We start from the raw sequence: 27,418 nt of genomic DNA, 5'->3' as shown, positions 1-27,418 counted from the left end.
CTGAACAACACACAGGAGGATCTTCCATAGGGAAGCAGACCTTTCCCAGTTTGGCAGTGATTGATGTGGGGGATGCAACACCATCCTGCTGCAGGCAGGGACCAAAATGGGAGAAGCAGAAGGCAAGAGCCCGGAGGTCTCTGGCAGAAGTGCATGGGGTAGTTCTTGGGAAAGAAACAGACATCAAGCTACTCTCACACTGAGCATTTTTTCTGCCCTGTTCAGGCTTTAGAGAGAGGATATGTTTTTTTGTTTTGTTTTAGACATACCTTCTCAATAAACTGCAGAGTTAGTTTAGCTCAGTTACACTGTTGTAAGAGGTGTGTGAAAGGTGCAGATGTTGGGGAGCTAGTGAGGACCATTAAAGATAAATAACAACAAGAGCAAACAAACAATATGACTAGTTAGGAAAAAAAATGTGAGGATGCTGTGAGGTGCTTTCACACCTCCATGTGTGCTATCCCAGGTCCCTGTGCTCTGTCAACCCTACAGCATCTCCATCTTCCTCCACACCCCTCATGTTCACCTCCCTCATCCCAGTGCATCCAGCCAAATGCAGTGATCCTCCAGGCAGCATGGTCAGCAGCTCACACTGGGCAATTCCCCAGAGACCTAAAACCCCCTAAACACTTTGCAACTACTTCCTACCGCCACAGGAATACAGTAACAGAGCAGGTTACTGTGTGTGTCAGTGACGAGTCAACAGACCCCTGAGCCAGCACATGACTACAGGGTGCCAAGGGCAGTAGCAGCCAGATGCACCTATGATCCACAGCAAATTGCATCCAGAAAACCTCATCTGTCAAACACAACCAAGAGTTATATGGAGAAAATCCAGTGGTGCTGCATCCATGGAAAATTACAGCTAAGAAATAGGCTGCTATGGTGTCAGAATGTTGTTTTAATCCAACTATTTAAAAAAGACTTTTATTTTCAGTGAAATATTTTTCAAGATATGCAGACAGTCACAGGCAACAGCTAGCTTTGGAGGACTGCCTCTGGTAACCAATATAGTCCCTGTCTGGAAGAAACAGCTAAGCTTTTGGTCAGTTTAAGTGTTTGAATGTTGACTTGAGAAAAGCTGATAATGTAAGAGCAAACACACTACAGCAGAAAGTATCTGACTCACTGAAAACAGAAATTGCTTACATCTAATCCATACTCCTATAATTTCTTTCAGCTAGTGTGCTCAGAGGACTTGTACAAAAATATTCCTATTTGCTCAGACAACAAGGGTCAGGTCACATTCCCCACCACAGCGACCTGGTCCTGGGGAACAGGACCTCAGCCCTGCAAAAGACACCTGGAGCAAAGCCCTTGCCCCCGCCACCTCAGGAGGGAGTCTCCACAGTGTTTTAAAACAGGCATGTGTGTGTCATTCCTCAGCAGGAGGCCAGGACCAAATCCAGCAGAAAAGTCTAGTTACTGGGCTGTACCCCAGTCCTCAGGACAGGAGGACACATGTTTAGACACTGCAACCTCTGACAGCTCCATCCCCATCCCTACTGGTGCCCCCACATCAAAAAATGAAGAGCCCTTCTTCCAACCACTCCGCAAAAAGCCCTGCAACAAAAAGGCTTCACCTTCTCTCCTAGACAGAAGTGATGGTTAAGGACGAGCTGTTTGTGCCTGAACTCTTCTTCAGCTGTCCAGAGCAGAGGTGCCCACAACACTCCACCATCTACCATCCACAGCAGCCTTTAGTCAAGCCGAGTGTTGGAAACAACACACGAGGCTGTTATCCAGGCACACTGCCCCAGCACAGCCAAGGAAGATTCACCCAGGCTGGAGGTGACCAGAGTCAGACCTAAAGAAAGGGACACTTGACTCCTAGTGCTCTGGAGAGGCCACAGGGACAACTTCTCCACACAGAGACAACATACTTTCAGCAATGAAGGACCTGATGTCTCTCTCGAGCTTATTACTCCTCATGAGCATTTTGTATTCACAAAATAGCATTCCTAACATATAGCCCAAGAGCCTCTCTGCAATGGGGCTCCTTTTTCCAGTGTCTCATCACTGTAGTAGTGATCACTCAGTGTCATGTGGCTGCTCAGTACTGCACAGCTTTCTCCCCAGAACATGAGGCATTTTAAGCTTGAGGAGCTGTTGGTAGGGTGAACAGGCTCGTTCAGAAATTAAGGATTTCTGAGTATTGCCTCCAGATTACTCAGTCCTAAACCAGAACAAAAGGAGTTGCACTTAAGAACAGGACTTTTTCCACCATCTTATCCTCACACATGGCACCACTCATCTCTGACCAGACAGGGTCACTCACGGCCTGGCAGTGGCAGGCAGCAAACTGAGGGGCAGGACAGGATGTTTCCCACAACCCACACCTGGTGACCCAGAGGCAGAAAGACATGGTCTGGCCCTTGGAATCCCCAGCTTGTAACCATGGGAAAACAGCTTTTGTTTGCATGAGCATATCCACCCTTTGCCTTTCCACCTATTGCTCCACTTTTATTTCTAGGTTGCTACAGCTCTGACCACTGTTTGCTTTGTGTTACATGGCAGCAATCCTGCTATTTGAATCAAATGGACAGACCGGGAGAATTTTTTCCCTTCTATCCACTTTTTTTGTAGCATGACAGGCCAAAAGTATCATAAATTAGTCTGAATCGAGGTTTTTTTGGACATTTGAGCTGTTGCAACTTTTAGTATGCACAGAAAAAAGTCAAAAAAGCAATCAAATATGGAGAGCAAGCTCTGGGATTTGCTGGTAAACTTCTGCTGCCCACAGCTGCCAACTGGTGTGCTGCAGTCCCCTTCAGAGCAGTAGTTATAAGGAGAGGGGCTTCTCTCTGCAAATCCTGAGGCTGGGATGAAAAAAGACAGTTTGGAGCCACAGATTATATCACGGGAGCTACGGGACACCCCACACCACGCCCTCTCCTTAGCCAGGACACTAAATTAATAATGATGTGACCTCCAAAACACCATTGCTGATGGTGCCTTCATTCATCTTTCTCTTATCATCAGGATGACATGAAGCTGCAGTCAAAACCATTTTACAATAATGGATACTTATAGAAAAGGACCAAGGATGTCCCACAGTGTCAGATTGTTTTATTTCTCAGTAGGTGTAAGTTCAGAATTCAACTGGCTTCAGCATTCAAATAGGCTTTTTTAACATAAAGTATTTTCTTCATCACAATCAACTAAGTCTTACTAAACAGGCAGTGAATTGTGGCTGGTCTACTAAAGGCAGCATCTATAAAAGGATATTAAAATAGTAACTGCCTCTAAAGGGGAAATCTGAGGCATATAAGGGCCAGACATGTGGAATGAATTTAAAGCACCGTTTTCCAATCCCTGTCTCTTATAAATATTGCAATATTCCTATAAGAATGTTGAAAAACTACAGTGCACAGAGATCAGTTCAGATTTCACATAAAAAGCCCAAACAAAAAGCTAAGTGGCCTGGGCAGTCATCAGGGAAAGACCAACTGCACAAGCAAGAGTGCATTAGAGTTTTTACAGCCCAGGTGTTGACGTAAATTAGAGTAACTTGAATACCTGTCATTAGAGGAGCAATCAAAGACTGATCTGTCTGGAGTGTGGGAAAAACAAAACAAAAGCCAGCCCCAGATCTGCATAATGTAAGGAAGCCTGCTCCACCATAGACAGTTCAGAAAAACCATCACCTCAGAGCCAGGTTACTGTCAAATAAGCCTTGGTTCAGCGCAGCAAGACCCATAAATCAGTTTTGTGAGAAACAGGCAACCAGGTCTGGTAGAGATTTTAATTAAAAAAAAAAAATCTAATTTTCCATTCTGAAAGTTAATTTTGAATGATTTGAGGCTGCAAAGTGCTCAGAAACCTCCACTAGACTGGGTGGAGATGGAGAGCCTGAATTTATTCTCATTAGAGTTCATGGAAAGGCTCAGGCCAGTCTTCAGAGGAGACTGGATGAGACTCATTGTACCTTCTGATTTTGCTGAAGCATTAGAACTTTTGAGATCAGACTTTGAGATTAAGAAGAGTGCATCCTGTGAAGTCCCTTGATGTTCTCTCCTATGCAGGGATTTGTACTGTAGCTTGGGGTTAGTCATTAAGTCAGATAATTTGTGAGGCATCAAATCTATTTGCACGTAAGTAATGAATTTGAAAAGTGTCACAGTCAGCAAGCAAGGCTGGCACTGACTCCCACAACACCATCCTTTGGATCAGGAAGGCTGGTGGAGCAAGAACCGCATCCATAGTCTGCACAGAGATGCCACCCCTTGTGTTCAGCACTGCTGGTACCTTGCTCCATGAACTTGGGGAGAGCAACCAGCAAGATATGCCGTCATCTAAGGATCACAACCTATTGAAAAACTTCCCATAACTCACCCTCTGTGCCCTGCTCACAGACCACAAACTGAACAGAAACTCACATCACATCTTACTAACTGACTAGGTACTAAATGAGAACTCGTTCTGCATATGACTTGTATCCCCTGTGTTCACAAACCCTCTCTGATCTCCACTCCAAAAAGCTGTAAAACAGCATTTGATCTGCAGTTTAAATGCTTATTTCAGTAAGGTAGCCAGGAAAAGTGAAGTTCTTTGTAGACTCTGCTGGGCTGCTACAAAACAGTTACTTTTTCACAATTCACATTCCCTAAGGAATTAGTACAAGTTTGCAAACAAAGCAATTGAAAAATTTCAGTTTACCGAGTTATAAATGAATATACACAAAATATACCAATACTTTGCATATTTTTAGTATTTACCAGGGTAGGTATTTTATCTTAGATCCTCCTCTGAGAACAGCTACAAAATGAAACTCTCTCTTACAAATTTTACATGTTAGCTTACAGTAATTAAAAATACCACTTTCAACTCCCCAAAATGCTGACATACATGAAGCTGGGCAATGTATGCTGGGCATCCACACATGCAGAAGCTGGACAATAAAGCACCCATTTGCACAAACATCCAAAGAAACTCTCAGTATCCATTTTTCCTCACTTGGAAAAGAGCCTCTGCCCTCTGAGGTTTGGCCTGCTCTGCAGCTCATACTGTGTCTCGGAAAGCTTTCAGATGGGCTGCTATGGTTTCAGTAATTATTTTTAAAGGTTCTCGGCAATACAAAAACAAATCTGTGGAAGAGACTTTAAAATCAGGATGGAAATAATAAAGGAGAGGGAAAAGAGGGGACAAAAAGTAATCTGAAGCAAAGGGAGGGTTTTTCTTGAGCAAACAACCCCTCCCCAAACTCTGGGACTTCAATCGCCCCTTCTTCGCATTGGAGCCAACCTTAGCTCACCTCAAACTACTCAAGATACTGTGGCCAAAAGTTCATCATCTGTTCTAAATGGTCTACAAAACTTTAGAAACTGCATCCAAAGCAATCAAAAACCCAACCAAAAGGCAAATCAAGGATAAGAGATTAAAATTAATCTTAAATGTCTTACCATACACCTTTTGGTTTGAAAAGGATTAATTTAAAACCAACAAAAAAAGAGCAAAAATATTAGTGAAAACACATTATTGCACATGTGAAATTACATGATCACCTAATATCCTGGCAGTACTGGCAAACGATGCCTTGTTCTAATCCATATTAAAAACAAAGCCAAAACATTATGTTCCTGCACCACCAAATTAGCTGCCTGACTGGAATCCAGCAGTAAACTTCTCCTGCAACTTCAGAGATATAGATAGAGGAAGCAATATATCACTGCTATTGAAAAATGTTCAGTAAGACAACTCAAAAACTATCTTTAGATGGGTTGTTCAAAACTAACAAACCAGATAACCATTAAGGAACCATTAAGTTAAGTAGACTGAAGGTTGCCATTATCTCTACATTGTCTGGCTCTTTGTATCATATATAAAAATCTACTACATGTGACCATCATTTTCTCTATTTTAAAAAACAGATTTTATACTCATATTAATTGTGTTGGAACTACAATAAGAAAAGCTTATTTTTAAGAGTTTAATTTTTTAATTTAAAAAAAAAAAAAAAAAAAGAGTATCAGCTGTCCTTAGCTGATGGGAACTGCTCCGGTTTCATTCCAGACCTAAGAAGTCTTCTACCAGAGGAAGATATGATCCAAAAGTAGTAACCTGTGTGACAAATGGTGAGGGCTGCCAGTTGAAGTTCTAGGGCTAAAGCAGACTACCAGCAGGGACAATAAAGATTCATCTTTTCCTCTTGAGTACTGAACTGCTGAATCCACCATATGTCTTAATCCTGAGCTGACCAGCACTTCCCTGCCTCCAACACCAGCTCCTGGACAAAAAAGAACTGCTACCTAATGGAAATATGTATAGAAACCCTGCAGAGGATCTCCTGCAATAGGTTCACTCCTTGGGAAGAGCAGCTCCAAAGGAAATTAGTGTCTTGGTGAGTGCCCTGCAGAAGGTCAGCTCCAGCCTAGGGGCTTTTGGAACCTGTGGACTGGTGTTTAGAGAGATCCCCAGGCAAGGAGTCAGACACCCTGGTGGCTGCTCGCTCAGATTCCCATCCACAGCTGAAGCAGTGGAAGGACAAACCTGAAATTCCTCCTCCTCTGTTTGGATTTAATTTGAAAGCAGTCAAAATCTAACCCACAGCACACTGAACACCTCTCCATGGGTAATAGGAGAGACCTTAGCCTTCAGCATCTGAGTTTGCATGTGTGAAATCACCAGCAATACTCATGTGCTGTTCCTATCACCGGCAATTTCCATTTGGTCCAATCTGGAAAACATCCTGAGTAATACAAGGATGAATTTTTCTGTTAAGTATTTCCAACACTCCCTTTTGGCAGGAAAAAAATGTCAAAAGTCACTTGGAAAAGAAAGGTACAGCTAAGAGACATTTCAATTATTTCATAAATAAGCTGCCAAAATGCAAAGAACAAAATCCAGGCAATACTAATATTCTTCATATTTATACCATTATAAGCCAAGCTGAGATCTAAGTATTGACCAACCACAATTACACTTTGTTTCATTTACTAGAACAGAGCTACAATAAAAATTTTACTCAAAATAGCTTTGTAAAGCCAATTTTACATAAATCCTTTCATCTACTTTTGCAGCAGGACTTGATATTTATGCAATATAGACATTTATGGAATATAGGCAAGATAACACTGAATCGGAGGCTTCAGATTATACACCTGGGCCTTTAGCTGAATGCTCAGTGATATTGGGACCATGAAATTTGCACATATGCATCTGAGTACACAGCACACATCTGCAGCACATGATGCCAATTTAAACACCTACAGTAAGGGCACACAGTTAAGTTGTCTATAACTAATCCAAGGTTTCATCGTTCGGTTGGAAGCCCCATAAGTAAAGATACCTTCTGAAGATTTCATTTATGAAATAGGCTGCTCTACTTGTTTTGGCAATTATCTAATAGATGGCAAGGTACCAGTTCTTCATCAGCCTGCGGTTCTTCCAAACTCAAAGCAATTCTAATGTTACATGAAAGACAATGCAGGAATTTAAATTCCCTGAGTTACCTGGAGAGGCACTAAAATTTGTGTGTGTTTAATAATGTGGGGAAAAGAGAGAGAGAGGGAAACTATTTTTATGTCTCGTCAAAGTTTGAGACTTGGAAAGGTTTCTATCTTAGTAAGGAATTAAAAAACAATGCAATCATTTTGTTGTTAGAAGTGCAAATTTTAGCAGATTCTATATTTGGCTTCAGGTATCCTGGATTTCTTTTAAAAGTTAATTTTAGAATTTTTTATTTATGAAATTTAAATTTTGTGCCAAATTCACCTTTGATCTCGGGGGGAAAAAAGGTTTTGATAAACTGATGGTTTTAATTAGAAAATATTTTCAATAAAAATGTCCTCAAACACTGTAACTGCCAGTCAATAACTTTGGTATCCAAACTACATTTTCCAACTTAGGCACCTAAATCCAGTTGCTAGATGCTTATGTTTTCCAAGCTTCCCATATGTATTGACATGGCACTGCTGAGAGCACAGGGCTCTCTGACTGATGCTGACTGCCCTGATGATCCTCTGGTCCCACGAGGGACACGAGCGAATGGGTGCTGCTCCAGCTAAGACTGGCAGGACACAGAGGCAGACAAGCAAGGGGGCACACAGTCCTGTAAAGGGCTCTAGTTCAAAGCATGGCACAAATCAAAAGCAATCAAGGACAACAAATTGAAAACACCCTTCTGCTTTCCTCCCCATCTCCAGTTACAGAAGTTTTTGCTCCAATTTATCTCTCTTTGGAAACAACTTTTTACAGCTGCTCATGGCAAGTACTTAGCTAGTGAGCAAAGAGGAGAAGCTGGAAAGAATGATTTTTTTGGCAGAATCCATTAATAACAGGCAAGGCAAAGTCTTTCACAGCTCAGGACACAAACTAGTTGATTTTCCCCTACACAAAGAGGAGGCATGTCCTGCACTGCCTTCCTGAGAGGGAAAACAGCACAGTTCCATTGCCTACTGCAGCTACCCAGGCTGGAAACATACAGCACCCCTCCACATAATAGTTATGAAACTGGTTCAGTCAACACACATTAAAAGAGAGCGTTTGCTCAAGTCATGGTGAGTAAAAACCAAGAGCTTCCATTCAGTTATCTGCATTTTATTTCAAATATTTTTATCTCTTAACTGTTTTCTATGACCTTCAACAACCAAATATTTCCATGCAGCAAGTGTAACCAAATGCAGTGTGCCAGGTGGGTGCCTGCCCTGGAGGGCATGGCTTTACCAGGGGACTCAGGCCACTGTAGTGACATCCCACGTGAGGCCACACCTAGTGACTGCATGGGTCAGACCCAGGCAGACGTGCCAGGAAGGTGAATATGCCAAGAGGGACAAATCCACATCTTGCCTGAACTCGGTAGGAGCCTCAAGCCATTGCTTGAGAAGAGACAGGGTGCCTCACCCAGCTGCTCCAGGGTCAGCAGCGGATCCTGGCTCTTGCCAGTGTTTTGGAAACAGTGCCCAGTCAGCTCGGCACTTCTGTGTTAGCTGCAGCTCTGAGGCAGCCTGCCACACAGGTACTGCAGGAACTCACTGGGACCCAGAGAACAGCCAGGTTTGGAGGCTGTTGGCCTCCATTCAAGATAGCAGGTCTAGCTGAGCTCCTGCTGGTATTCCAAATGCAGGTTTATTGCATAAAAGTAGTAGTTTAGTGTAGTTCAAGCTAAAAAAAACTATGTATGACATACCACTGCCATGAAAACATACCCACAAAACCAAAAGCAGCCACATAGCATCATTCAGCACTTGCATTTCCTCTTTAGAACATTCAAAAAATCATCTTACTCCACAGGACTGCTCTAATTTGTCCTTGCTAGTGCCAGTCTACCAGCAGTTCAGAGGAGAAAACAAATTGGTCCCTGCAGGCTGTAGTGCTTAGTGCACATGCCCTGAAACAGCAAGTACTGGAGGGTGGCAACCCATTTCCCCTTAAATGTATTTGTAGAGTCGCTGTCACAGTTGTTGAACCCTAGCTAAAGTTATCATCACATCTGCTGAATCCTGCAAATACAGCCAAAACCCTGGTCAAACTGGCTGAACAATTTGGTTAGCTTGCAGGGGTAAAACCAAACTTCATTTTAAGTAAATTTGAAGGCTAGGTTTAGCATATGGCAGACTGACATATAACTCCTAATATCTTTGCTTTCAAAACCAGAATTTGTAATTAGATGGAGAGTTAAGAGCCACTTCAAATCTGAGGCCACAGGCTCCCAGATAAAAAGAAAATTTTTTCAAAACTCAGAGAGCTGTAGTATCTGGATCAAACTCACAGCTGAAAGGAAGCTTTGTATCGGTTTTATCAGGTCATAAGACATTATTACTCTCATGAAGTCTACTTTCTCTTTTAGACTGCAGCCCTGATGACTGGCAGTCCTCAAAAAACGATGGTGCAGGGATCATTGTTTCCTTTCACATCTGCCAAGGCCCTTGTGAGCAGGCAGGCTCACAGGAGGCTGGGTCACAGGGAGTGCAGTGCAGGCACCACCACACAGAGAAAAAGCCCTGCTTCTGCACAGAAAGGGTACAGCTGCTGCGTGAACAAAGCCTGAACTCTGCAGCCAAATGCTTCTTCAGATGAGCCTTGATCCATCAAAACTTGCAATTAGGGGATGCTGTTCAATGCAGACCAAGCTGGTTTTGCACAGCCAGCACGAATTTGAAGTTTGCCATTAGTACCAGACTTTTGAGATCTGTGATACAAATGAGCAGTTTTCTGGCTTCCCACAACTGTTCACCTGAGAAAGCAGCAGGGCCTGCCTTTTCAGGTCTCCCTCTTATGCCAGGAGCAGACCTGGTCCTTACCTTGCCAGCTGCTAATGATAACTCAATGCTTTCGCACAGTGCTGAGTATAATGCACTCATTTATCTGTTTGCTTCCAAGAGAAAAATCAGAAACAGCATTTTCCATTCCCTCCCTGCAAAGTGGAGTACGAAATATACTGTACCATCCATATGGAAACGTTTATTGCCTTTAAAACAACTATTCAGCTTTCATCAATAACCAGAAAAATTCAACGTCACTGTAAACAAGGAGAACGAAATACAGAACAACAGGAAGCAGGGCTGGAAGAAGGCATCTACTCTTGCCCTGAGTCACTATGGATTATATCATTCTTGGCAGTATTCAGCTCTTTTTTCTCTAAAAATCTCCACTGATGGAAATCCTGCAATACCCTCAGTCATCTATCTTGTTATCCTAACAGCTAATGAAGCTTTTCCCAGTACTTTATTTAGACCTCCATTTGCTGTGATTTCATTTACTATTTTTCATACTATTTACAAGTGATGCATTGAAGAACTAACTCCTCTCTTTTTCATGACATGAAAACCGGTTACATGTCTCTTTGAACTTCTCCTCTTTAGGCTAAGCAATCATATTTCCTCCAGTCTTTCCTCACAGGTGGTATTTGTGCTGTCATCATTACTGCTGCTCCTGGGACCTTCCATAATCCCATATCATATGTAAAATGGGTGAGACTGACACAATGCACCATCTTTATCTCAGTATTGCATTGTAAGTTTATAAATGTCAGTTTAAAAATACTCATATTATCCTTATCTGCATGTCTCCCTTCTTCGAACAGGCCATCCCTCCTTACCCAAACAGGTATGTTTGACTACTGACCACACAGTAGTTCCATCTTTTTTGGTCCTGTGGAACAACTCTCCAAATAATAGTCTTTGCACCAACCCTCACCCAGCAGCAGTCCATCATGCCTGATAAGAGTTATGGATCCATGAATGAAGTGAGACATTTGTCTGCTCCTGGGGCTAGCTCTTCCCTCTCACATCTCCCAAGCCTGGCACTCAGATTTCTCCAGACTGTGGTTTCCAAACAAGTGCACTGCTGAAACTACACCAAAGCATCAACCCGCATGGACCAGCTATAGACTTTACATAGAAGAAACCCTGAACGGTTTTGTGCTCATGCCTACAGAGAACCAAAATCCCAAACACCTCTGGGACCCTCCCAGCATCACAGTTTCTACCTGGCCCACTAATCTTAAAGAAGCCACAGCTGGAGCTTACAACACAGAGCATTTGAGATAGGAAATACTTGATCTGCTGCACTGCACCTGCTCTAGATCAGTACATTGCAGCCTATCTACAGCACATGCTTTCTGATGGAGCTCCTGCTGCAACAACAACAACCACCACCTAAAAATTAAATGAAAAAATAAAATTAAAGAAAAGTAAAATCACTGTTCCTTCTTTCTTATTAACCACGTGTCTCAGTGAACCTTTTCATACTATACCTGTTCATCAGCACCAAACTGTAAACATTGCAGGCTTCACTGAGCAGTTTTCAAGTGTAATGTTATCTGCTCTAAGTCAGGACAACCACAGATTCATTGCTCCTGATCATAACATACCTTAGGTCTCCTGGCCTACTTGCCGAGCCTTAGCTCCCTTCACTGTTAGCCTTGTACTACTGGAATGGAAAAAAAACCAAACAGAAAATAACCCACTGCACATGTTAAAAGCTTATGGATTTGGCATAAAATATGATGTGACCTAAGGCACCTAAATCTGACATGAGGAAAGGTGTGGCACATCAGAGCACGCCCATAAACTGGCACTGCCATTAATCCTGCCCTGGAGAAGAATGACTCCTGTGTTGTCACACTGAAACCTAAGACATTCCAACCCTTACAGGCCAGGAAGGACACCAGAGACACTTCTGTGCTGCTGCTCACACCATGACTCCCACCCACTCCCATCCCTCAGTGCAAACCCCACAGGCTCTTACCTGGTCACCAGCAGGAGATGCTTGCATAGAAAAGGAAGTCTGGTCAATTCAGTCCAGAATACACTTTCTGAAGTTAATTAAATTGCAATAACATTTCCCAGGTTGCACAATCCTGCAAGGAAGAATGAAAAAGAACTATTAACTGTGAACTGTTGGGGATCACAGAGCCTGAGCATGTGTCTATCATGTATTTCCTTGCCTAAGTAGAAATTCTGCATGAGAAAGTGGCAGCGTACTGTAAAGAAGAGTCCCCCTCCTTCTAAAGAGGAATCGGAACAGGAAAACACACTGGCTGGGCTCTCCATATCACTCCCTGAGGCCAAAGGATCCAGTTTGTTCTCAAACAAATTTAAGACAATTCTTCCAACTTCAGCATAGAGTACATAGTAAAAGTCAATATAAATGGTGGAAGGAAAACAGAAAGGCATAAAAAGCCACGGACGTGATGGTAAGACTGAACAGAGTTATCCACTACAACAGCTGCTCCCTCGTAAGAGACATGGTTCAACAACTAGCTTTGTAATAAGGAGGTTTCTATAGTTTAGGCTAGAGACAAATGCATGCAAAAGCTGAAACAAATGTGTGGGGGGAAGAAAAGGGGAGGGAACAGCCTGGAAGATGTGACAAATGTGCTGCAAATAACGTCCCAGCAAAAAATAGGCTTGTCCATTTAGTATTAGAACAAAATAAAACCTTTAAAAATCCAGTAATTTAAAAATAAAATGTAAGAACGGTAGGCATTTAGCATTCTACAGATTTACTTCTGTTTAGAAATCAGTCTCAAGACCCCAGTCCCTCACAGTCATGCAACCTTTGCATACACCATGTGGTGAAATGAGACCCATGAGGGGACTCTGCTATAAACTCTCTGAAGCTGGCCTATGCAGTTCAGGTTTGCATTAGCTGGTGTTGCACATCTTAACTCCTACTTTTTCCCTTGCAGAAACCAGAATAACCCTGTGCTATGGATCCAAGTGCACAGTGGACACAAGCCCAACAGTACAATGCAACTGAGTAGTTCTTGGGGAATAAAACCAGCCAGTGATTAAGGTGACATTGAGTGGTTTGTTCTATTTATTTGCAGAATTAAAGATCCTTTAATTATGAAGCTCCCTCAAATCAATAAACTTCTATATTAACACTCCTGAAGGGAAAGAAACAATTAAAAAAATCATACAGAAAAATGAATTTTTCTTCCATGATATATATGCATGAATACATGTACACAGTCTCTCTTCCTTCTGAAGTGCAGGAGAAGAAAAGCCTTTTCTTCCTGAGCACAGAATTTGTCCCCATCTGGTTCCATTTTTAATTTCTCTTTTTGGTTTCCCTCTTTCTCATTCCAATGCATATTTAAGTCATTTTTGTTTAGTCTGTAGTGTGTAGTCCCTTTCCTCTTTTTGCAGATTTCCTTTTTAATCTGTTAGAGGGAGAAACATTCTTTCTCTGGTTTTCGTAATACAAGCTGCTGGAAAGGGCCCATTCAGAAATCCCCCCCCCCCTTCAACAACTCTCCTGCTCTTTCAATCCTGGTTGCCTGTGTTCACTCCTGGTAGCAAAGTAGAGGTGTTAGGGTTTATTTATTTAGGAAAGTATATCAGTTTATTTTTTAATTCCATTTCAAATACCTGGTACAAGCCACTGCATGGAGGAACAAATATATTATTTACGAGCCATTATATTTGGCTTAAAACAACTCCTAATCTGTTTGAGATGAGCCGCTATAAGACAGGATTAGGCTGAAATGAAAATGTCTGCAGTGGGATTTTACTAAATTGCTTTTAAATCACATTCCTAGTTAAACAGTGCTCCAGTGAAGGCTATAAACCCTAATACATCTGAAAGGCTGATTTGGGGCAAAACTTCAGCTGTCTGAAAACTTGCTGGTTTTACAGAAGCAGAGCAGCCCAGCTAAGGCAAAAGCCTTCTCCGCATATAAAACCCCGAAGCTCGAAACATGAGAGCAAAGCTGTGCAAGGCTGAGCCACAGAGCTGTTTAACTGCCCAGACACAGGGCCCTGCTATTCCCAGCTTGCCAAGACCCTCCAAGCCCTGCAGCAGGGCCAGGTGCAGCATCCAACTCCATGTGCAGGAGGTGATGGCAGCCTGGTCTGCCATGAGCCACTGTGCTGATCTTATGCAGATGTTTCTACACGGCAATCAGGATGAATGCACTAGGTGACATGAGGAGGGTGAAAGAGCTGTGCAACTTAGTCTGGTTTTCTACATGATCAGGGAAATATGTTTAAAACTATTTGGAAAGAAGTATGGGCAGATTTAGGACTACTTGCCTGCTGCTCAAATGTCCGATTTTAATGCCTGGCACGGCCTTGTTACAGCCCTGTCAACCCCAGCAGCTGCATTTCGTGCTAGATTGCTGACACTATCCTTGTCCAAGCTCCTCTGCCTCACAAGCTGTGACCCTGGACAAGCAGGAGGGTTCTCTGTGCAGAGCCAGCACCTAGGCCTCCAGCCACCACTGCTGGAGATGGCTGTGGGGCCATCACCTCCTCTTCCCCATGCTGTCCCAGCAGCACGTGGATCACACTCTGGGATTTAATTTTAGTTCAGATTCTGTGCACTTACTACTATATTATACATTTTATCATCCTGAACATTGTTTTCTTTGTAACTTTCACTCCAACTTTGCATTTAAGATTTGTAATTAATCACAACTGTCTAGTATTTAAAAGTAACAAATATACTTTTGTGCAGGAGTACAAAACATACATCCCATTAAAGAGTCTCCCTCTGAGAGCTCCCAAATTCTCCAGCACCAACCCAGCTTCATTTCATTCCTGATGCAATGTGCTCCCAAGTCAACACCCCCCAGCACAGAAAAGCTGTGATGCAATTTCTCAACAGAAATCAACAGGAATGAGAGAACACCTTAACAAGAAATTACACCAGTAAAATCAAAGAGAAAAGCTATATACTTGGTACAGCCAAAACAAACTAAGTGAAGTTTTCACTACATTAAATGATTTTAACCTGTGCTTGGAAAAGTGCTGTCCCGTATTTATTAACACTGAACACTTCTATTAAAAATCCAGACCTTTAACTTATTTTATGAAAGTCTTAACAAGATGCAGATGATGTCACTCACACTTCTCATGTGACTCAGGCCCACACTGCTGTTGTACTGCAAGGCAGGCTCCAAGCTTCTCACAAACCAAACTAACTCGCAGATGAGCTTCCTATTTTTGCCCTGTAGAGTTCTGCTCTGAAATCCCATGCTACTAACTACCTGCTGCCACAATTGCCATATAGACCACTCCTTATCCACTGCTGCAAAAAATCACTGAAAATACATGTGCAAAACCCCTGTAGGACAGCTAAAGAGATGTTTTGAGAGAACTAACCTGTGCTATTTGAATCTGTTGGAGGTCGCCCAGTTCTGAACTTCCTCAGCAGCTTCAGTCTCGTTTCCTGTAGAGGAACATGTGACACACACTTCCTCCCCGCACCTTGCTAGACTCACTTTGCTTATGTTTTAACATAGATGAAACAACTAACTGTCCCTCACAACGTGTTAAAGAAATTTCTGATCTAATGTTGAACCACTGACATTTCTGCATAGCCAGAAATCCCTCCTCTACTGCCTTCTGAGTCACTCCATGATTCAATGGACCTTTTTGTACTATTTCTTTATATTAATACCAAATGCTGAATGTGATTCTGTCACAGTATGCTCCATGTCCCTCTCTCCCTTATTTTAAAGGGGAAACAAATGCAGTAGTGGAGAATGTAATTACACTGCAGGCATGGGAAATTTCAGTTCAAGGACATTTGTTTATCAAATGTTCAGAGTAGTAATGAATTGATGAATTCAAACAGATGCAGTCATCAGAAATACTTTCATTTGAATACAGCAAACAGAAGTTCCAGTCGTATGAAAAGTAGTCTATGTCTTCAGAAGAGTAGAGATTTTATCAGTTGTAGCAGTGTGCATCCAAATATTGTTATCTAGCACTGAGCAAACAGGCCTGAACATATATCACAAAAGAAAGGACAGTAAAGTCCTGGATTAGAGCAGTATGTTTACAGGACTAGTCAATAGGTGGTGCTTTATCAGTATTTATTTTTTTTTAAAGACACATGAATTTTGGAAAGACAATCTAACCCTAAGAGCATCACCAGAAGAATACTGACACAGCCCAGAGATAAAGTTTGAGGACTATCATATCAGAGTAGAGACAGAATGGTCACACCAGACTCAGCAAAGAGATACTGCTCTGCTGGAAGATGCTCCTTGTGGAAAATGCTAAACACTCTTCAATCAAGCTAATGGAGGGGGTAAAGATAAAAGCCACACTCCTTTATTTAGTGAGAGCTGAAAGTTCTCTCTGCCTGGAGAACTGATCAGCCTGGCAAGGCCTGCATGAATGCAGTGGGTTACAAACCCAGAGGGGTTACCTTACAGACTGACTGCAAACATCTGTGCTGGGGCACAGATTTGCTTTAGCTGTACCTAAGTGTGAATGTGAAAACCTTTAAGGCAGGAAGAGAGTGAACAGCCAGTGATGCTGCAAATTTGCGATGCAAAGCTTTTGGCAGCAACACTCATTCATGGCTGTCCTGCCACCACCATTCAGTTCTCCCGCTGTACCCCACAGCTGCCTCAGGTGTGTTGGCACAGTAGTTCCACAGCCTGTGCCATGGACCACACTGAGGAGCTGATCTAGTGGTTGAAAGCTCATTAGGTTTTTTTTCCCCCCTTTTTCTCAGGCAAAACCAGACAAGTGCTAGCAGGAAGCTGGCTCTGCCACTACCCAGGCTGTCACACAAAACCATGGCTACGGTGAGAGATCCAGAGCAAGCCAATGGGAGCTGCTTCTTTGCCCATGGGTGGATGAATTCCATGCAATTTCTACATAAATTAAGAAGTTTTCACTAAAATGTCATCTTTAAAATCAAACTGTGCCAGATGAAACCATCAAAGTTGGGAGCAGCCTCCTGGTGACCACCAGCCAGGGATTACATTCCCACCTCCTGCCTCAGGGCTTCTTACCACCGCTCACTAGTTCATTACCATCAAATACGCCAAACTAGCTCAAATAATTTTTATCGGGGGTTAAAATAACTGGAAACAGAGTAATAATGGTTTTGAAAATCCCTCCTACCCACAGAGATGTGAGAGTAGTGACCTCTGGCAAAAAGGCAGCAACACACAGGATTTACAGAGAAGCAGCTAAGTATTAAACAAATTACCCCAGCTAATAAAAGACGTGTTTTATGTGTAAACATGCATGGGACACCCATGCAAAAGGAAATACATGCATGACTGAAAAAACCCACAACGAACTAGCCCATAAAATGGATGCTTTTGCATGAGACTCACACACACCCCCTACTTGTGTACGCACCTCTGAGCTCCTGCAGCTGTAGTAGGAAAGCATGTGCAAACACATGTCTGCAGATGCACCTGCTCTGCCCCCGCTGAAGGTTTTGGGCCAAATGGCCAAGGTATTATTTACACTGGAAGACACTTGAGAGCACTGTGAGGCTCATGCAGCTTAAGCATTTTCCCCTCGGTAAGCGTGCAGAGACATGATATGCCAGACCCCGAGCTTCAGAGGCGCTGAGGGGAAGTTGAAGAGTTCAGGAAGTGGCCATGCTTGCTCTCAGCACACTGCCTCTTTGTCCTTCCCCAGCTGCTCCCCCAGGAGCTTTCAGACAGCCTGGATCCCTCACAAGAGATGGGTTATTTCTCTCCATTTTAAGAAGGGGCTACATTTACAAAGTCACTTTTAATGTGTCAACCTCTCTGTGAGGATCTAGTCACACATAATGGACTGTGCCAGAGCTGTGCTTGGAGTTGATGGTGGGGCAAATGTACTTTCATATCCCCCCCAGACATTTGGGGTTGTTCAAGATGGGAGGAATTTGCTCACCCAGCAGGTAATTCGCAGCAGCCTCCCAGCCACTTTTAATCTGCGCCCAAAGAAAACAGCCTCCCAGGGTGCTGCTCCAGCCAAGCTCCGAGCCTCGGCGTGCCCTTCAGCGGGGCCATGGAGAGGCACGGCAGGGACAGCAAAGGCAGCTGTGTGACACCGCGGGACCCAGCGTGCCCACAGAGCTCTGGCACAGCGGGCTTTGCTGAGTCACCACTGACACCAGAGCATTTGTCAACTCTGACTGCGGACCACTAAGACAAGAAGAGAAACATCTAAAGCCTGATAAATTCCATCCCCTGTAAACAAACCATTTATTTCTCCATCCTTGTCACAGATGAGAAATCTGTTGGCTGGCATCTTTCAGAGGAACAAAGCTCCAACAGGGATTTTTGGCAGTCATCTTGTGTAAGCAAACCACTTGCAACTAATGCTATGTCTCGGCTTACGCACATATATATATATATATAAATATATGTATATATACACACACAAGACAAAACCATCTCTTCAGCTTCTGAGTGGAAAGCATACCTGAAGCTCTCCTTTATGTACACCTGGGTACTTAATGGAGACGCGTGTTAGTAACCCTGCAGATGGCACAAGTTGTTTTTAAAACCATAAATTGACTTCCCCTCAACTTGCCATGGGATCAAACGGTATTTGATTTAAGAATAAAGGACCACCCCAGCAGCGAGAACAAGCTGCACAGTGGCCTGACAGATAAGGTACAGAGGGATGTTAATAGACACTGATGTAAAGCTATTTAAACAAATGATTTCCTCGTCCTGTGCTACAGGGATAAGAATGCAATCATGGGCTCTGAGGTTTTTGGTTTAGAAACTTGCGCTATCTACACATCTGAGTATACTGGACACAATGATCCAGACTAACAGAGCATGCTGAAACCCAGCATTCAAAACCCACACATACTTTTTGCCTTATAAAAATGGGCCATATTTATTCATGATATGAAAACTCACCCCATTCACCAATATGGCTATGACTATACACATACACACACACACAGAGAACAGTGGATATGGTGGGGACTGTTTTCTATCTGGTACCTGTCACCAGCAAATTTGAGCAATTAGCATCTCAGTGCTTGGGCAAAATGATCTGTACTGCCCCGACTCTGAGCAGGCACAACACAGGCAAGTGCAAGAGTAAACCATCGTGTGGAACTGTGAATGTGCAACTACAAATAAACCAACCATGCCCAGATCTGTCAGCCAAATCACCAGAGCCAAGCACTAATACAGAGGTGTTCAAACTTCAAAGCAGGAGCACAGTCGGCAAGAGTTTGTTGAAAGAATTACAACCAGAAACTGGGACTTCTCAGTAGCATATAATCCCTGCTGTTTCCATTTCCTCTTTCTCATTATCGGCACAGACGGGGGCTGAAGATTAGTAAACAGTGGGTGTTTGGGGTGAATTAGAGCATGTGTGATGTAGAGCTAGGTATCCTGGTGGCATCTGTGTGACTTCGGAGAGATGTAAATATTTAATGTCGCCCACTACATTTCTTCAAAATGATAAAATATTAACACATTCCTTGGGGGTGGGAGAATCATACCAGATAAAACAGGGAATCTATTTTGTCCTTCATCCAGGATGTGGACAAAATCTGATGATCAGAAATGTTCTGGCAGATTCCCACTTTCTAGTCATGTCTCTATGGAAAATGAAGAGTTTTTACACTGTTCCAGTCCTGTCTGAAAACAGTGAACCCCCTCCTCACAAACTCAACAACTTCTGGGCCAAAGCCCTTTACACAGCTATGTGCATATGAGATTACATTTTCAGCTAGCACTCTTGGGTTTAGCCACAGGCTATCCTTTCAGAGGACAGCCACATAAATAAAAGCCATTCATAAGAAAATGTACTTTTGCCTAGAAATGCCTATGTATTTCTTGAGTAAAAACTGCTGAACTGACAAACCTCGCTCTCAAAGTTACTTGTCCTCCCTGCTCCTTTAGCATTGACATTAACAGACTCTTGAAGAGGAGTTCTGCAGTGCATAGGTATTATTTCATACATATATATATAATTATATATATTTCTAAAATGAGAACTCTGCATGGAAGTCCCTTCATATCATTATACATACTTCTAATAACCTTAGTATGTTCTCAGGAACCAAAAAAGAAGTTTTAATAAAAGTAAGAATGCTGGTTGTGGCTTCCAATACTTATTTTCACATAAAACCTGGTTTCTTAGTTTGTAGCTTTTTTATTCAATAATCCTGGGACACAGTTTCTCTTTGACCTATCAAAGAATATGGACTTACTCAGCAGGTCAGCCAAGAGAGAAACAATCCATGCTATCTTTCCAAAGGGTATTTCAACACTCTTTGTCCAGTAAAATCTGTGTAGCTGTTTTTCTAGAGCAGTGTTCGCTATACTTTTCCAATGACATGTCTAGGCTTCCAGTACCTTTTCTCAATACATGAGAATTGCTATGATGGCAAAGTTATTTATTATTGAGAAACTTGTCTTCAGCTATTCACAGGAGTCAGAAGATTTTCAAAGTATTCAACTGAATATTTGATGACGTATTTTTATATACTTGGTTATTTCAGTAGAAAACATCAACAGTTTTTAAAAGATCACACTTGAATCTGAGTAATATTTTATATTCAAACTTCCCATTAACATTTGTGTACATATATGTACTTGGATACATGCAAATAAAGCTAAACAAACCTACATCTTAGAAGTCGTGATTTGCCAGAACATCATACATTTTAAAGCCACACAACAACATTCATTAGTAAGAGCAATTTTTCATCTGACACAGGCCATACAATTTCAAGCTGTTACTGATGCTTAGTTTATTTCCACTTTACATTCTAAATCTCCTAGCCAAAGCTCACACCCTTCTAATTTTTCTTTAAAGGGAAAGCAAGTCCCAATCTTTGGGAACTTTAGTCCATTTCTTGCATTATTCCCATGGGTGATATATTCCACATCAGGAATAACTGGAAGCCAAATATAGCCACAGATGGGAGCCTATGCATAGCTGCTGGGTGATTACAAAATAGAATCAGCTTCTCTGCTTTATAATGGATGAAATTTTATTCTTTGCTTAGCTACAAGTGCCAGCAATCCCATACTGATCTGAACTATATCCAAGTAAGGTAAGCAAGACCAGGTCATGCACAAGATCAGATCATGTGGTTTTGTTTCATTGATATTTATCAACAATTATATTCTCCCAAAAATAAACAGGAGAAAGGGAGGCTCAGTATATGAATATGTACATACACCACATACCATGTTATCATTTAATTATCTGTGCAATTACTATGAATTAGGAGAGTTTGCCACTATGATTTCAGAGAGCAGTAGTTAAAAAAGTGACAGAGAGTCCGTGAAAAGCATCCAGATTAACAGCCTTGGAGACTAACATTCTCTGTTTCCTTAGACAGTGAAAAAACCTCAGCCCTGTAGTGAAACCCTACATCCTGCCTGCATGTGAGGTGTCGCCATATGGGACACATCCAAGCGAGACTGCTCACACCACTATGCCCACCTTGGGCCCTGGTCCAAAAGGATCACTCATGAGCCATCAGGAGCAGCCCAATTCCTTGTTGACAATCTGACTACTTCATGGTGGCTTTCAGCATGAAAATCATGCAATGCCATTTTGAGCAGGAACTTTTGTCTTGCAGACCTGGAGTTACCAACTCATTGCACGTAGACTACGCTAGATCTGGCAGAAAGCAATGTTTAGCCACAGCTCACCTGGCTTAGGGAGTAAACTGCTGATTTAGAATAAAATGCCCTGTACTGCCATTCACCAAAACCTGGTTTCATCAGCTGCTGAAACTGAGTCAGTTGTCAGGAGACTGCACTCACAAGACAAAGCAACACCTCTACCTCAAAAGGGTATGGGAACAGCCCACTGTACCCAGAGCCAGACCAATAAAAGGAGCTGGACTTCTGATGTAAATTCTGATGGGAACTGACAGTCAGGATAACCCAAATATGCAGGTGGAGCTTGAAAGCAGAGGCAGTAGTATGATATTCTGGCTCAAAACAGCTTGGCACCTGGTCTCCCTCATTAGCAGAAGTTCAACACACAACTATCACTGAAGATGTAATCATCTGTCTGCATCCCACTCGACACGTGTTTTGTTTCTTCTTTTCTCTCCCACTAGCAAAAGACCAAGTATACAGCAGAGAACTGAAAAATTAAATTTACAGCTAAGTTTATGGCTTATGGCTCCAAGGGCATTACCTATGCTCAACAGAAACCCCAGACTGTGTGCTTTGAAGCATGGCTGCCTGAAAGAGTGCTGCTAACAGAGCAGAAATACCTTACAGTCCAATTTCTAGACTATTCAGCAAAGCTGGCTGGCTTTCCTGAGAGGCTACACCACAGCAGTGACTTAAGAGAACAGCACAGAGGAAAGCAGCAAAGAGCTCCTAAAAACCCTCCTGCTTGGCCTGAAAACTTAGAGCTGCCCCAGAGTAAGTGGGACACTACAGCATGGGTCCCTTCGGGTAGGAAAGATTAGTCATGGGCATTTTGGTAGAGCCCAATGGTTCCAGTTGGTCTGTGGGCCAAGTCCCAGCAGACCCAGCACAGTTCCTTATGGAGGATGAATTGTGAGCTGATACTCCTGGCTCTTGTCAGCAATGCCCTAAAGCATCCCCAGGCACTGTGGGAGTCTAAAGGTGTTTCTTCACCTGCTGCCAGTCAGCAGGGGCTCGGCTGCACCCGCTGTGATACAGGCTATATATACCTACTTGAGGTTTCATGATGTTACTAGTTTGGATTTAAGTGAACTTAGTGACATATTTAACTTCGGGCTTTTTGCTGGTAAATGGGACAAGGACTGTTCTATCAACCTCAAATGCCAAAGCTAGCACTTTGCTTCACTTTGGGAAATTCTGATTTTGAAGACCCTTGGTTGTCCCTAAGGCTATATCCATAATTATACCCTTAAGAACAATTTAAAAGTTCTCTTTTACACTTGTCCTATACCAGACATTATTCCTTAGAGGCAGGGTCTGAAATCCTGAACTGATGCACATTAGAGGAAATGACAGTGATACCAGGGGTCACATGTTCCATTGAGAAATTGAGAAACCAGAACCTGCACATGCCAGACTTAAATACAGAAACTTAAGCTGCAATTTTTGCCAATGTCACTTGACAGAACTCAGGTTTATGCACCGAACAAGCCTGCAGATAATCTGGGCTTTTTCCTCCCCAGCACAATCACATAACAGTGACCCTGCAAAACTTAAAAGCAAAGATGTCAAGGGCACTGGAGCTCTAGAGCAGAAGAAAGAGTGATCCTGCCTTGAGAATGGTGATTTCCAAAAACAACCAACAGTGTCTACCAGACAAGAGAGGGAGCAACTCCAGAAGCCTAAGAGAAAACAACTCAGAGGAAAGTCCTGGAAAATGCTGTCCTGACCTTGTCTGGAGCAATCCTGCTCAACTGGTGTCATCTCAGCACTGATTTTCCAAAGCAACCTCACATCAAGGGTACAACTGGACCCAGGTTACACCTATCAACGCTACTGCTAGTTCAGAGTGATTTTTTTGTTTATCTTTGTTCCCACTTCCTAGGGCACAAAGCCTTGCCTCATTAAGAAATGGCAGTGGGACATCTCTATTTCTATCTAAAGGGAAAAAAAGTGAAAATACAGTTTTGGGGTTGTGGGGTTTTTTTGGTTTTTTTTTTTTTTTTTTACTTTCCTTCTTGCAAGTTTTCCCATTCTATTTTCATTTGCTTCTATCCACATCTCACAGTGGATGGCCTGGAACAAAGGCCTTGGAAGCTGTAAATGCTGTGGTATTAGATATCATGTGGTATAATTACTACGGTTTCTTTAGTGCCTCCTCAGTCTGATCAATTAGTGAGTGGATGGTGAACAAACATTTTTTGAGAAGTAGAAAAGCTTTCAAATAAAAAAGAGCAGTGATAAAACATTATTACTATAAACTCCATTATTCCTCCTAAGAGGAAACTTTCTTGAGGAACTTCAAGTAACACAAAACAGAAGACAACAATGACAATTCTTTCCCTTGGAAACACAAAACCCCTCAGTGTTCTCATTTAAGTACTGCACACGGTGACATCCAACTGGGTTTTACCCTGCAATTCACTCGCATTATCAGGGATGTTCTGCTAAACAACTGGCACATTTTAGATGAATAAAGAGGGAACTTGTCCAGTCATCTCAAGCTGTTTGTCAGTTATGGAACACTTCATTTTCTAGTTCCCTCTAGTAGCTCAAGTTAATTTGTCTTCCTCTTGACATCAGTCAGCATGCACACTTTCTTTAAGGACGCACAAACAAAAAAAAAAAAAAAAAAGGAAAAGCTATAATAAAACTTACAGACACTGATCCTGCAGAGAGCTGCTAGGAAAAGGATAACCACTAAATGAGAAAATAAATATTGCTCTAGTTCCACCTAAGGGTACAAGTAAGTGTAAGTGTGCAGCAACTCCTCAGAGTTTCACTTTGAAAAGCATTATCCAGTTTTGTTTTAATTTCAAATGAGATAAGAACACGAATTGTACATTTACACCCAAGGGACACTGGTCAATTCAATTAAGAATAATCTATTTCAAGTAAATTGTGCCAAGAAGCAATTATTTGGCACCTCACTAAGTCACCTTTTTAAGATCAAATGAGGAACTTTTATTTGAAAATACAGTAGGAAGTTCCAAGTGATAATTATTTGTCGCTTGTTTCTGCCTACTACTAAAACAAAGTTTTGGGGCTGCCTGCTGCCATTTGAGAGTTTCAGATTCCAAGATGCCATCAGGACTACAGATTGGAAAAGCCGTACTTTTAAGAAATATCTTTTTCTGTTTCAAAGTAGTCTTAGTCTGGAGTGGTTTAAAATGTAACCTGCAGACATACACAATGATCTACCGGTAGGTGTTGCCTGTGTGCCTCAGTTGAATGGCATTCTCTCTAAAACTGAAATAGTCACACATGGATACCTTCTTTACTACCACACTGCTAGCATTTGATTTTTCATTTCATCCCATTGGAATAGAAAATGTATTCTACAGGGCACTGCTCAAATGCATTCCCTATCTCAGCAGTCTTAAAATCAAAGGCAAGGCATACGGTCATATGAAATACACAAAGGAACATCTGACCAAACAGAGATCCATATAAAGACAGTCTATTTGAGTCATGCAAGCTCACTTACGGTGAGCAAGTGGCTTCTCTACTTACAACACACACAACACAGCAGCCTTTATGGTTTACATTTAGTATTTCCTTTAAAAACTGTCTTCAGTAACTTCAACTGTGAAAGTAACAGTGAAAATTCTCTATTTTGCATTTCCATGCCAGAAAAACAGTTTTGGGAATATGTTAGGCAAAGTAGGTCAGTCAGTGCTGGGTAACCAGGGCATGAGGAGAGCAATGACTGATGTGATGGTAATCATGATGGAGGACTGATGAGTTGGGGTAAACTGAAGAGCGGTCTGTAGAGCTCAGTACTACGTGACTGATGCTGTCCATGTTTGCCAAACTGCAAATCAAATTGAACCAAAAGAGCATTGAAGTAGTATCCTTTAATTATTAGCTGAGGAAGCTTTCCTCAGGTAGGAGGCAAGGGCGGGGGAATAAGCAATCCTCCCTTCCCCTCACCACCAAATACATTTTATCCTCTATGTCTTTCTGCTCAACAGCTACCTAGCTGGTGCTAGTTACAGTTACCATCCTGTTCAGACTCCTAAAAAAGGAAGGTTCCTGATTCATGCCACACTTGCAGCTCTAAAGTGCTACTTCAACTGGAGCTGCAATCTGCCTCCAAGCACCTACAGCTTTCCTCAGGGACCAAGGCAATTTGAGGACAGCTAAAGGTCCCACCATTTTCAGAGCCTGCTGGTGAGGCGAGCTAATGAAGCACTGACTGCTGTGCCCAGCAGAAACACCACTAATCTGGGGAAGCACCCTCACTTAACTGTTCATATCACTGCTTTAAAAATGGCAGGGAAAAAAAGGGGAGGGGGGGAAGGAGAAGTAAAAAAAAGAAAAAATATACAAGGGTTGGGGGAAAAAAGGGAGCTCACCTAAACTTCTCTTTCAGTTCTTGAAAGAGGGGACGGGGCTTAGTTCTGAGCCACGGGGTGCACGGACTGGTCTAGAGGGACACTATCTGGTGAAACTAATTTTACCTTCTTAATTTCCAAGAACAAGTATTGTAAGGATCATATTTTGGTAACATTGTACTCACCTTTTCAGAGTCTTTCTTGCCTGTGGAGATTTTTAAACCAGCAAAAGAAAAGATGAAAAAAACCCCTGAAAATAAAGCCAGAGTCTGGACCAGAAAATTCATTACATATTCTGTGACTTAAAGTCAGAACCACAGGAGATTAAGTTCCCTGTAACCTCAGGTTCAGTGGGAAGAAATGCCCCCTGCTAACCAAATCCTGCAATGTGCTGAGCCAGTATCATAAACCTGGGGGCAGAGGCTGGACCTGCCAGCCTCGTGCTGCTGCTGCCAACACACATGTGCACTGCAGGTATTTCCCTTGCTAAGACATTCCAAGTTCTCAGCTCTATATGTGTCCCCATTGTAAAGATGCCTTTTCTAACGCTTAAAAGAGACTGCTGTACTCAGCCATATCACAAAGCATGGCTAATTTGGGATACATTTGTGAGCACTCACACTTGCCTCGCTTCCACAGCAGCCACACATAGTGGCCATGCCCATCTTCCAAGCAAAGCTGCCCAGACAAAACAGGTTTATGTAGCTGGCAGGCTCAGCTGTTGCAGGGCATTACTCAGACACACAGCTCTCTTCACAGACCACCAAGGCACATGTCTAACTGGACAGCAGGTTGTGGCAACAATAAAATAACACATTGTCCTACTTGATTTCTATTACTTAAAGGATTTCCCAACTTGCCATGCTTGCTGATGCCCTCTTAACATTTAGGGATTTGTGTCAACTGAGCTACACAACTCATCTGTTGTTGAGAATAAGCAATGGATAGATCTGCAGAATGATGCAAGGCTCCACTGACTTTTAGTTATGCTTATGCAACTCCACAGTTCCACAGCTGCTAATAATTAGCAGATGACCTGCATAAGTGCTAGACAAAAAAACAGAATCCTACTTCATCACTTAAAAAACAAGCTACCAAAACAAGAGTAATGATTTTTTTTATCTGACATGATTTTCTTTTTCTCCTCTGAACAGAATTCAAACAAATGCAGCATAACGAATTCAGCATAACTTATAACTGAAGATCTGAATGGTGCCTTGTTCGTAGCATTTGGATTTGAAACACAGATGCAGTTAACTCACAGCTTAACTCCTTCCATGATGCTCTTTAAAAT

The 27,418-nt window shown here is 42.3% G+C and overlaps 1 protein-coding gene across 2 annotated transcripts in view; it reads right to left on the bottom strand.

The window, feature by feature from the left end:
* Positions 1-27,418, bottom strand: part of WIPF1 (WAS/WASL interacting protein family member 1) — a 56,241-nt gene that overhangs the window by 23,319 nt on the left and 5,504 nt on the right. For both annotated transcript variants that reach the window (XM_082285493.1, XM_082285494.1), the window contains exon 2: positions 12,190-12,301. The gene's annotated coding sequence lies outside the window, so the exon portion shown is untranslated. The remainder of the gene's footprint in view (positions 1-12,189; positions 12,302-27,418) is intronic.

The sequence above is a fragment of the Coloeus monedula genome, assembly GCF_965178545.1.
Source record: "Coloeus monedula genome assembly, chromosome: 7".
Lineage (NCBI taxonomy): Eukaryota > Metazoa > Chordata > Aves > Passeriformes > Corvidae > Coloeus > Coloeus monedula.
Note: the sequence above shows the minus strand (reverse complement) of the source record. Positions and strands in the feature narration are given on the sequence as shown.